Source organism: Eretmochelys imbricata, chromosome 24, assembly GCF_965152235.1.
Source record: "Eretmochelys imbricata isolate rEreImb1 chromosome 24, rEreImb1.hap1, whole genome shotgun sequence".
NCBI classification, from domain to species: Eukaryota; Metazoa; Chordata; order Testudines; family Cheloniidae; genus Eretmochelys; species Eretmochelys imbricata.
In genome coordinates, this window is record NC_135595.1 from 11081246 (window position 1) to 11091904 (window position 10659).

Genomic DNA, 10659 nt, shown 5'->3' on the forward strand with positions numbered 1-10659 from the left:
TTATGGGTTGTCTCCTCTCAGCCCCTGGGGAGTAGGGACATTTGCTCCTCACTTTACAGACGGGCAGGAAGCCCCAAGAGAGCAGGGGCTGGCTTCACAGAGGGCCTGAGATGCTGTGATGCTGAGCTGGGACACTACTCACTTTTAAGGACCTAGCAAATCACAGGAACACCCTGCGACCCACCCAGCCAGAGCTAGGGGTCTGGGCTCCCATACACTGAATGGTTGGTTTCAGAGTAGCAGCCATGTTAGTCTGTATCTGCAAAAAGAACAGGAGTACTTGTGGCTCTAATAAATTTGTTAGTCTCTAAGGTGCCACAAGTACTCCTGTTCTTCATACACTGAATGCAGGGGAGAGCCGGCTGACACTGCGACCCACACAGCCAGAGCTAGGGGTCTGGGCTCCCATGCACTGAATCGGGGGAGAGGCGGCTGATACTGCGACCCACACAGCCAGAGCTAGGGGTCTGGGCTCCTATACACTGAAGGGGGGGAGCGGCGCCTGACACTGTTGTGACCCACACAGCCAGAGCTAGGGCTCTGGGCTCCCATACACTGAAGGGGGGGAGGGGCGCCTGACACTGTTGCGACCCACACAGCCAGAGCTAGGGATCTGGGCTCCCATACACTGAAGGGGGGGAGGGGCGCCTGACACTGTTGCGACTCACACAGCCAGAGCTAGGGCTCTGGGCTCCCATACACTGAAGGGGGGGAGGGGCGCCTGACACTGTTGCGACCCACACAGCCAGAGCTAGGGGTCTGGGCTCCCATACACTGAAGGGGGGGGGGAGGGGCGCCTGACACTGCGACCCACACAGCCAGAGCTAGGGCCCAGGGCTCCCATACACTGAAGGGGGGGGAGGGGCGCCTGACACTGCGACCCACACAGCCAGAGCTAGGGGTCTGGGCTCCCATACACTGAAGGGGGGGGAGGGGCGCCTGACACTGCGACCCACACAGCCAGAGCTAGGGGTCTGGGCTCCCATACACTGAAGGGGGGGGAGGGGCGCCTGACACTGCGACCCACACAGCCAGGGCTAGGGCCCAGGGCTCCCATACACTGAAGGCGGGGGAGGGGCGCCTGACACTGTTGCGACCCACACAGCCAGAGCTAGGGATCTGGGCTCCCATACACTGAAGGGGGGGAGGGGCGCCTGACACTGTTGCGACCCACACAGCCAGAGCTAGGGGTCTGGGCTGCCATACACTGAAGGGGGGGAGGGGCGCCTGACACTGTTGCGACCCACACAGCCAGAGCTAGGGGTCTGGGCTCCCATACACTGAAGGGGGGAGCGGCGCCTGACACTGTGACCCACACAGCCAGGGCTAGGGCCCAGGGCTCCCATACACTGAAGGGGGGGAGGGGCGCCTGACACTGTTGCGACCCACACAGCCAGAGCTAGGGATCTGGGCTCCCATATACTGCAGGGGGGGAGGGGCGCTTGACACTGTTGCGACCCACACAGCCAGAGCTAGGGGTCTGGGCTCCCATACACTGAAGGGGGGGAGGGGCGCCTGACACTGCGACCCACACAGCCAGGGCTAGGGCCCAGGGCTCCCATACACTGAAGGGGGGGAGGGGCGCCTGACACTGTTGCGACCCACACAGCCAGAGCTAGGGGTCTGGGCTCCCATACACTGAAGGGGGGGGAGGGGCGCCTGACACTGCGACCCACACAGCCAGGGCTAGGGCCCAGGGCTCCCATACACTGAAGGGGGGGAGGGGCTCCTGACACTGTTGCGACCCACACAGCCAGAGCTAGGGATCTGGGCTCCCATACACTGAAGGGGGGGAGGGGCGCCTGACACTGTTGCGACCCACACAGCCAGAGCTAGGGGTCTGGGCACCCATATACTGCAGGGGGGGAGGGGCGCCTGACACTGTTGCGACCCACACAGCCAGAGCTAGGGGTCTGGGCTCCCATACACTGAAGGGGGGGAGGGGCGCCTGACACTGCGACCCACACAGCCAGAGCTAGGGCCCAGGGCTCCCATACACTGAAGGGGGGAGCGGCGCCTGACACTGTTGCGACCCACACAGCCAGGGCTAGGGCCCAGGGCTCCCATACACTGAAGGGGGGGAGGGGCGCCTGACACTGTTGCGACCCACACAGCCAGAGCTAGGGATCTGGGCTCCCATACACTGAAGGGGGGGAGGGGCGCCTGACACTGCGACCCACACAGCCAGGGCTAGGGCCCAGGGCTCCCATACACTGAAGGGGGGGAGGGGCGCCTGACACTGTTGCGACCCACACAGCCAGAGCTAGGGGGCAGGGCTCCCATACACTAAAGGGGGGAGCGGCGCCTGACACTGTTTCGACCCACACAGCCAGAGCTAGGGGTCTGGGCTCCCATACACTGAAGGGGGGGAGGGGCGCCTGACACTGTTGTGACCCACACAGTCAGAGCTAGGGGTCTGGGCTCCCATACACTGAAGGGGGGAGCGGCGCCTGACACTGTTGTGACCCACACAGCCAGAGCTAGGGATCTGGGCTCCCATACACTGAAGGGGGGGGAGGGGCGCCTGACACTGCGACCCACACAGCCAGGGCTAGGGCTCAGGGCTCCCATACACTGAAGGGGGGAGCGGCGCCTGACACTGTTGCGACCCACACAGCCAGGGCTAGGGCCCAGGGCTCCCATACACTGAAGGGGGGGAGGGGCGCCTGACACTGTTGCGACCCACACAGCCAGAGCTAGGGGTCTGGGCTCCCATACACTGAAGGGCGGGGAGGGGCGCCTGACACTGCGACCCACACAGCCAGGGCTAGGGCCCAGGGCTCCCATACACTGAAGGGGGGGAGGGGCGCCTGACACTGTTGCGACCCACACAGCCAGAGCTAGGGGTCTGGGCTCCCATACACTGAAGGGTGGGGGAGGAGCGCCTGACACTGCGACCCACACAGCCAGAGCTAGGGCCCAGGGCTCCCATACACTGAAGGGTGGGAGGGGCGCCTGACACTGTTGCGACCCACACAGCCAGAGCTAGGGCCCAGGGCTCCCATACACTGAAGGGCGGGGAGGGGCGCCTGACACTGCGACCCACACAGCCAGGGCTAGGGCCCAGGGCTCCCATACACTGAAGGGGGGGAGGGGCGCCTGACACTGTTGCGACCCACACTCCAACATGCTGGGGAGAGCCACCTACGCCAGTCAATGGGAGATGCCAACCGAAGGGGTGTGAGCTAAGCCGTGCCCCCTCACCAAGCTAGGCACCTAAGCCCTGGCTGCAGGGAGGTGCCCAGCTCTGCTAGCCAGTCACCTGGGAGCCCTGCACATGGCGTCTGGCACCTCCGGCCTTTCTGGTGAGAATGAGAGAGGCAGGTGCCTTGCTCCACAGCAAACTGTCCAAGGAGGAGGGGCAGCAGCAGCTGCTTTATTCATACTAGCCCAGTGGGTAGAGCACTCGCCTGGCTGACCTGGCTTCAAGTCCCGTCCTAGACCAAGCCAAGCATCACTGCAATGTGTGTGCAACGCTCTGTGCCCGCCCAGCAGGGGCAGTTTTTGCTTCTCGGGCTGGACCTGCCCTGCCCTGCTGGAGTCAGGAGGAGCCCAACCTCTTGGTGCCTGTTGTGCTTGGTCCCCCTCGTCAAGGTGAAGCAGGCTGCTCTGGGAGCCAAGGTGACCTGCCTGGCTGTGGGGAGCTGTCCCCACAGTCCCCTCCCCAACCGGGTTAGTCTGGGGCCCGTGCGGGGATTGTTAACCCAGCGTGGGGGGAGATTAGCCAGCCTGGAGAAGGCAAAGTTCATTAGAAATGGGCAGCTGTCCAGGGCTGGGAGCACCAGGCAGAGATCGGCACCCAGAGGGGGACAGAGGGGGCAGGGAGGAGGCTGAAGGCCTGGGGCTGGGTGGCTCCCCCAGTTGTGGTGGGGCAGGGGTAGCTGCGGAGCTCTCATGATTCCCCAGAAATCACTTGTTCAAAGTCCCCTTTCCCAACCAGAGACCTGCCTTGTCAGTCTCCCCGCTGTTCACTCACATTGGCCCCAGTCCCTCTCACTCTCCTGAGCAGGGCTGAGCCCAGCCAGGGGGCCCTGGCTCACCTGGGACCCCCATTGGTGCAAAGACCCGGGGACCTTGCCTGCTGGCCCTGAATCAAGAGGGGCATTAACTTCAACTCTCTGTCTCTGTCCCTTCTTGACGCATGGAAACACAGGCGGAGACCCTGTGCCATCCCAGCCCCTCAGCCTAGCTGCCCCCCGCCCCTCCCTCCCATCCCTGGTGCCCGCTCACCGACGGTGTGGGTTGGGGGTGTGTGGCTGGGAGCGGGTGGGGGGCTGTCTCCCAGGCTCCCCGCAGGCCGGGACTCTGCTCCCTCCCCAACGGCATTCACACAGACAGATTCGGATTGATTTATTTCACAGCCTGGGTGGAATTTGAACTTTGAACTTCAAGGAGTGGAGGCCAGGAGCAGCAGGGAAGGGTGGCAGGGAGTAGCTGTGGGGTAAAGGGAGGGGGGATCAGCTGGAGGGTAAGGGAAGTGGGAGCAGCCAGGGAGAGGACCTTGGGCACATGGGGACAGTATGTGTCCTCGGTGGCCCCTGAGAGGCAACACACTGGGGTTGACACTGACACACGCACTCTCTGGGACTCAAACAGACACTCTGGGATTCACACACACACACGCACACTACTCTCTGGGGCTGATACTCACACACACATACACACTCTGAAACTGACATGCTCTCTGGGGCTCAGACACACACGGGGATGACACACACTCTCTGGGGTTGACACACACACACCGGGGCTCACACACACTCTCTGGGGCTGACACACACAGGGGCTGACACACACTCTCTGGGACTGACACACACACTCTGGGGCTGACACACACACACCGGGGCTCACACACACACTCTGGGACTGACACACACAGGGGCTGACACACACTCTCTGGGACTGACACACACCGGGGCTCACACACACTCTCTGGGACTGACACACACAGGGGCTGACACACACTCTCTGGGGCTGACACACACACTCTGGGGCTGACACACACACACTGGGGCTCACACACTCTCTGGAACTGACACACACCGGGGCTCACACACACTCTCTGGGACTGACACACACACACTGGGGCTCACTCACACACTCTCTGGGGCTCACACACTCTCTGGGACTGACACACACTCTCTGGGGCTGACACACACACACAGGGGCTGACACACACTCTCTGGGACTGACACACACACTGGGGCTCACTCACACACTCTCTGGGGCTGACACACACACTGGGGCTCACACACACTCTCTGGGACTGACACACACCGGGGCTCACACACACTCTCTGGGGCTGACACACACTCTCTGGGGCTGACACACACACTGGGGCTCACTCACACACTCTCTGGGGCTGACACACACTCTCTGGGGCTTGCAGCCTCCCACTCACACTCAGCCCAGCCTGACGGGTGGAAACCCTTGCCCGACACCCATTACCTTAATGTCCTAGGGCTGAGAAGTCAGCCCTGCCTGTCCCCTGGGCACTCCCCAGTCACAGACCCTTGTGGGAAGCTGGACTGGGGGAAGTGCCAGGCCAATGCTGGCAGTCTGAGAGGGAGGTGTTTGGCTGTCTCCACTCACGGGTTTTCAGTGCCCCCATCCCAGCAGGCTAGACCCAGCCTCCTGCCCCTGGCAGACCCCAGCATCCACTGGCACTGCCCTTCCATTGCTCTCAGCTCAGGGAGTGTGAAACTCCAGGAACTCCCTTTGCCGCTCAGGATTGAGGATAGACTGGTTCAGTTCCACCAGACCAGGCTGGGCCGGGCACTGGGACCTGCCCAGGGAAGGGGGAGCCAGGCTGGGATTGGTCATCAGGGCCTGCCCAGGGCAGGGAAGCCAGGCTGTGGCCAGGCACCGGGGCCTACACAGGGTAGGGGGAGCCAGGCTGAGGCTGGGCACTGGTGCTCCCCCAGAGATCTCTGAGCTGAAGCCCTGCTCTCTGGGCCCGCAGTGTGAACTCCATGCTCTGGGGAATCTCAGGTTTACACCAAGGGCTTCAGGCTCAGGGGGTGGGAATGGGCCATGGTGCTTAGGTCCTGGCCATGCAGGAACACGGAGAGACTGGAACCAATCTGTGGCCCTCAGGGCTGTCCCGGTGTGGCACAGCAAGGCAAGGGGAATGTTGCAGCTGCAACAGGGCTGGAGAACAGACACTCCTGCTCCCCTAGCACAGGCCCTGCCCTGGGCTACGGAGAATCAGTGTGGGGCCATGATACAAGGTGGGGGCAATTCCAACTCCATTCACTAGGGGGCAGCACTCTGTCTGTCTCACATGCACCCACCCCAGACACTCCATTGTCATCTAGACCAGGGAATGAAGGAAGGAGAGGGAGTGGGCAGATTTCCAAAGGCGCTCAGCACACTAGGTGTCTGCTGGGATCTCCTGACAATCCCTGTGAGTACGGAGCCCTTCCCCTCTCATTTCCCTTTTTGAATCCAGGCCGGGGCAGTTGTGATGAAAGCACCCGGCACGGGCTCGTTGGGAGCCCGTTCGGAATGATCTGGGGGCGGCCAGTCTGGCTCCTAGTGCTTGCACCAGAGATGCACCACTACATGGACTGAGCTCTCCCTCCCCAGGCAGGGCTGGGCCAGGCTGGAGGAACAGTAGGGGTGGAGCTGCCCCATCCTGGTGGTGGAGACACCCCCACAAGCCATGTTCCAGCTGCAATTTGCATCAGGAGATAAGCATCCCCGAGAAGGGCCTGGCTTCAGCTCCCGCCCAGTGCTCTGCTGGCACTGGGGAGAACTGCGCAGAGCAAACTCTGGCTGCCCTGATTAATGCTCCAATCCCTGGGCGATCAAGACCGATTTCCTGCTAATGAAACTTTGAAAAGCTTCATTAATCTGCACTGAGCAGCTCAGGGCCGTTCCACTCTGCCTGGCTCCCCCCGTCCTCGATGCAATGGCTCAGGCCAGGACCACAGTTTGTTTGGAACAGGATGTCTTTATTTTCCCATGACAGTCCCATTCTGTCCTGCCCCCACCCCTGCCCCACGGGCCCCCGGGACTCCGCTTTCACTGGGAAAAGGCCATGAAGCCTGGATCGCTGCAGCAGTAAAGGAGCCGCTGGCCAGCTTTTAACAGGGGCAGCCAGCCCCCCCCGGAATGGTTAAGGCCGGGCACACAGTGGGCACTACCTGCCTGGGCGGCGGTGGTGGGGCACCGTGGTGAAGATGCAGGGGCATCTGTCAGAGCCAGCCCAGAGCCACGTAGACCCCACACCCAGCAGGCATGGGACACTGGCATCTCCATGTGGGGAGCTCAGTGCCTCTGCAGACATGAATGGATTTACCTTCCCAGCCCTCGGGGCATTATCCCCACCACAGAGGGGAAACTGAGGCACAGAGGGGTTCCCACATCGAGCCAAGAGGATGAGGCACACAGCTCATTAGCATTTGCCTGCCCAGTGCTCTGAGACCCTCAGGGGAGGGAGATGCTGCATAGGAGTGCGAAGGCCTGATAAGCAGAGACACTAAGTGATTGTTCGATGAATGAGTGTGTTGGGGTGTGTGTGTGATATGAAGGTGTGTTCAAGTGCAGCATGTGTATGAATACAGAGGTGCAGCGTGCGTGTGTGTGTGTGTGCAGGCAGTGCCAAGAATGAGCATGCCTGACTGGAGAGGGAATGGGGAGCTGCTGGCAGAGTGGGCAGGACCAAACCCCTCCAGCTTTGGGGCAGGGCTGGGCCTCCAGTGGCTCAGAGAGCTGGCTCATGGGGAGGTTCGGCCCTGCTGGTCTTGGTGGCCAATGTGTCTGTCCCCAGGTTCACCTGGATGGGGCGTGCAGCTGCCGGAGGGCAGACAGCGCTGCCTGTAGGAGACCCCAGAGTGAGTTGGTCTTTTCCTCTGTGTGTGTGTCAGCCCTAGTGAGTGTGTGTGCCAGCCCCAGTGACTGTGTGTGTCAGCCCCAGTGAGTGTGTCAGCCCCAGAGTGAGCCCATGTGTGTCACTTTGTAGGAGGACAGTCAGTGTTGAATGTCGATCCAAGTGTGAATGTGATGGTCAGTTTGAAGCCACTGTGCTGTTTGTACCATGGGGTGAGTCTGTGCTGCGGGTCAGCTCCCACCAGGCCCAGGCTGGGGTTGAGCATTAGGGCCTGCCCAGGGCAAGGGGAGCCAGGCTGGGCACTGGGGCCTGCCCAGGGCTAGGGGGGCTGGGCTGGGCACTGGGGCCTGCCCAGGGCTAGGGGGGCTGGGCTGGGTACTGGGACCTGCCCAGGCCTGGGGGAGCCGGGACATCATGGGATCTGAAGCTGTGACTGCAGTGAGCTCAGAGAGGAGGGGAAGGGCAAGTGGCTTGGATGAGCAGCACAAAGCCTGTTGTCTATGGACAAGCCCGATACCCCAGCAGAAGTGGTGGGGCCAGGGCTGGGTGTCCACCAGGCTGAATACCTCTGCCCGGCAGCTCCAGGCTAGAGCACAGCAGAGGAGCAAGGCAGGGAGGAGACAGGGCGTGTGGCACTGGCAATAGCAGGGAGCCCTGTGGCCTGCTGCTGCCAGTGGGAACCTTGGCACCTTCCCTGACCTCGGTGCCACTGCATGAATTCTTTATCAGCTGCAGCTTCTGCCTTAAATTAAACATGAGGCAAAAGCAGCAGCCGAAGCCAGACACCACTTAGCCACATCCAAATGGGTGAGCGTGTGCTACCTGGGAGCAGGAGCCAGCACAGCACTGCCAGGCTCAGCCCTAGACAGCCCACGCAGGGGCCATGGGAGCAAGTTTGCTGGGCAGTAGGGGAGATCGGGATCCCCCTGAGGGCAGCTCCACTCAATTCAGCCTACAGAGCTCAGCTCAGGCTCCAACCTCTCTGAGGTTCCTGGCTCCTCTTTGTGGGGTTCATGCCAGCCATGTGGTCCAGACCCCCCTCCCAGGGGATCCAAAGCAGGGCTGTCTCAGGACAGGGGATGTCATAGCAGCAGGACTCCATTGCTTCCCCCTCTTGCTGAAGGGCAGCCCCTGCTGTCAGAGATGAGATTCCCACCTCAGGACAGCAACCCTGGCAGTGTAGCGTGGGGCTCTAATTTTGGCTCCCCACTCTCTGGAGCACCCCTGGAAAGGGTCCTGTGCTCCAGAGTGACACACTTTGTTTTCTTTAGTATTACAATTGAGCTCAGTAACTAGGAGGTTAATTACCTCACAGAGCACATATGAAACTGGGCCTGACAGGAGCAGGGATTGAACCTGCAGTCCCCAGAGAGCTGGCCCTATAGCTTGAGCTAAAGGGCTAACTCTGTTAGCAGACGCTGTTATCGGTACTGGCCGCTAGGGGGCGCCACGCTCTCACATATTAAGCCAGTGCATTACGTATGCCCGTGGGTGGGTGCTGGATTCTTTTGGGGCCTGAGCTCCTATTGGCGAGAAGTGCCTGAGGATGATACACGGTTGCAACTGAGGTTCTAGCTGGCACCTGTGCAGAGTTAATTGATTTGGAGCGGGATCTGTGCAGAAGGACAGGATCAGTGGCTGCTGCCTGAGAGCTGACATTGAAGCTGGTGAGATGGGCTGGTCAGAGCCTCTGGATTTCACTAGGTTTCATCACTGTCTTGGGGAAGCCCAGAGGTGCAGTGTGATTTCCAGTCCCAGCACCCCTGGGAGTCCCAGGGAACAGCTGGAAAGACAAACAGGAGCCACGTGTTACCCGGGGGGGCCCACAGACCCCTGGCATCCCCCAACCTCCTTGGCAGGTGCTGTAATCTAATCTAGTAACTTGTTCAATATAATATATAATCAGTATAATCTAGTAATTTGCTCAAGGTCAGGCAGCGAGTGAGAGCTGGGAATTGAACCCAGGAGTCCTGGTGCCCCTCCCGAGCAAGGGACTCCTGAGTTCCATGCCCAGCTCTGGGAGCGAGTCTGACAGAAAGGAGTGCGGGGAGGGGGCACCAGGACTCCTGGGTTCAATTCCCAGCTCTCACTCGGTGCTTGACCTTGAACAAGTTACACAGCTCCATTTCCGCGCTGCACAGGGCCGACAACCCGGCCCAGAGCGCAGGGGCTGGGGGGGTTGGTTCACCGCAGCGCTGGGGAGCCCCGGGGAGCTAGAGGGGCGCCCCGTTGGTAGATGGGGGCTGCACAGGGGCGGTTAGAGGGTGTCTGCCCTCGGGGCTGCCTGCACAGAGGAGATCGGCGGGTTCTGGGCGGTGCCAAGAAGCAGGAAGGAAGCGGAGGCGCAGAGGGACCCTGCGCGGGCTGGAAAAGCCCCTGCGGTGCTCTCCGTCTCCGCTCAGCAGCCTCCTGCGGAGCCGGGCCGGGGCGCCCCAGCCAGGGGCTGGTACCCAAGGGTTATGTAACTGCGACAGCCGCTCCCGGAGCCCCCCAGCTGGGTCGCTCCGGAGCTTGAGCTCTCGGGAGCCCGAGGGCTGTGCTGGGGGCAGCCCGGCCGCAGCCCAGGGGAAGGGATCCCGTGCGGGGACAGGGCACGGCCACAGCCCGGGAATGGGAGCTCGGGCCGTCTATGGAGAGGGGAGTGGGGAGGGCTGACCCAGCCGAGAGGCACCTGCCTGGGCAGCCCCGCTCCGTTCCCCCCTCCCGCTGCCCGGGCGCAGCCGCTCCCTCCCATCCCCAGCCCCCTTCCCCCACCTGCCTGGACACAGCCCCCCACCTCACAGTTCTCAGCCTCTCCCCAGCTGCCCGGACACAGCCCCTTCCCCAGT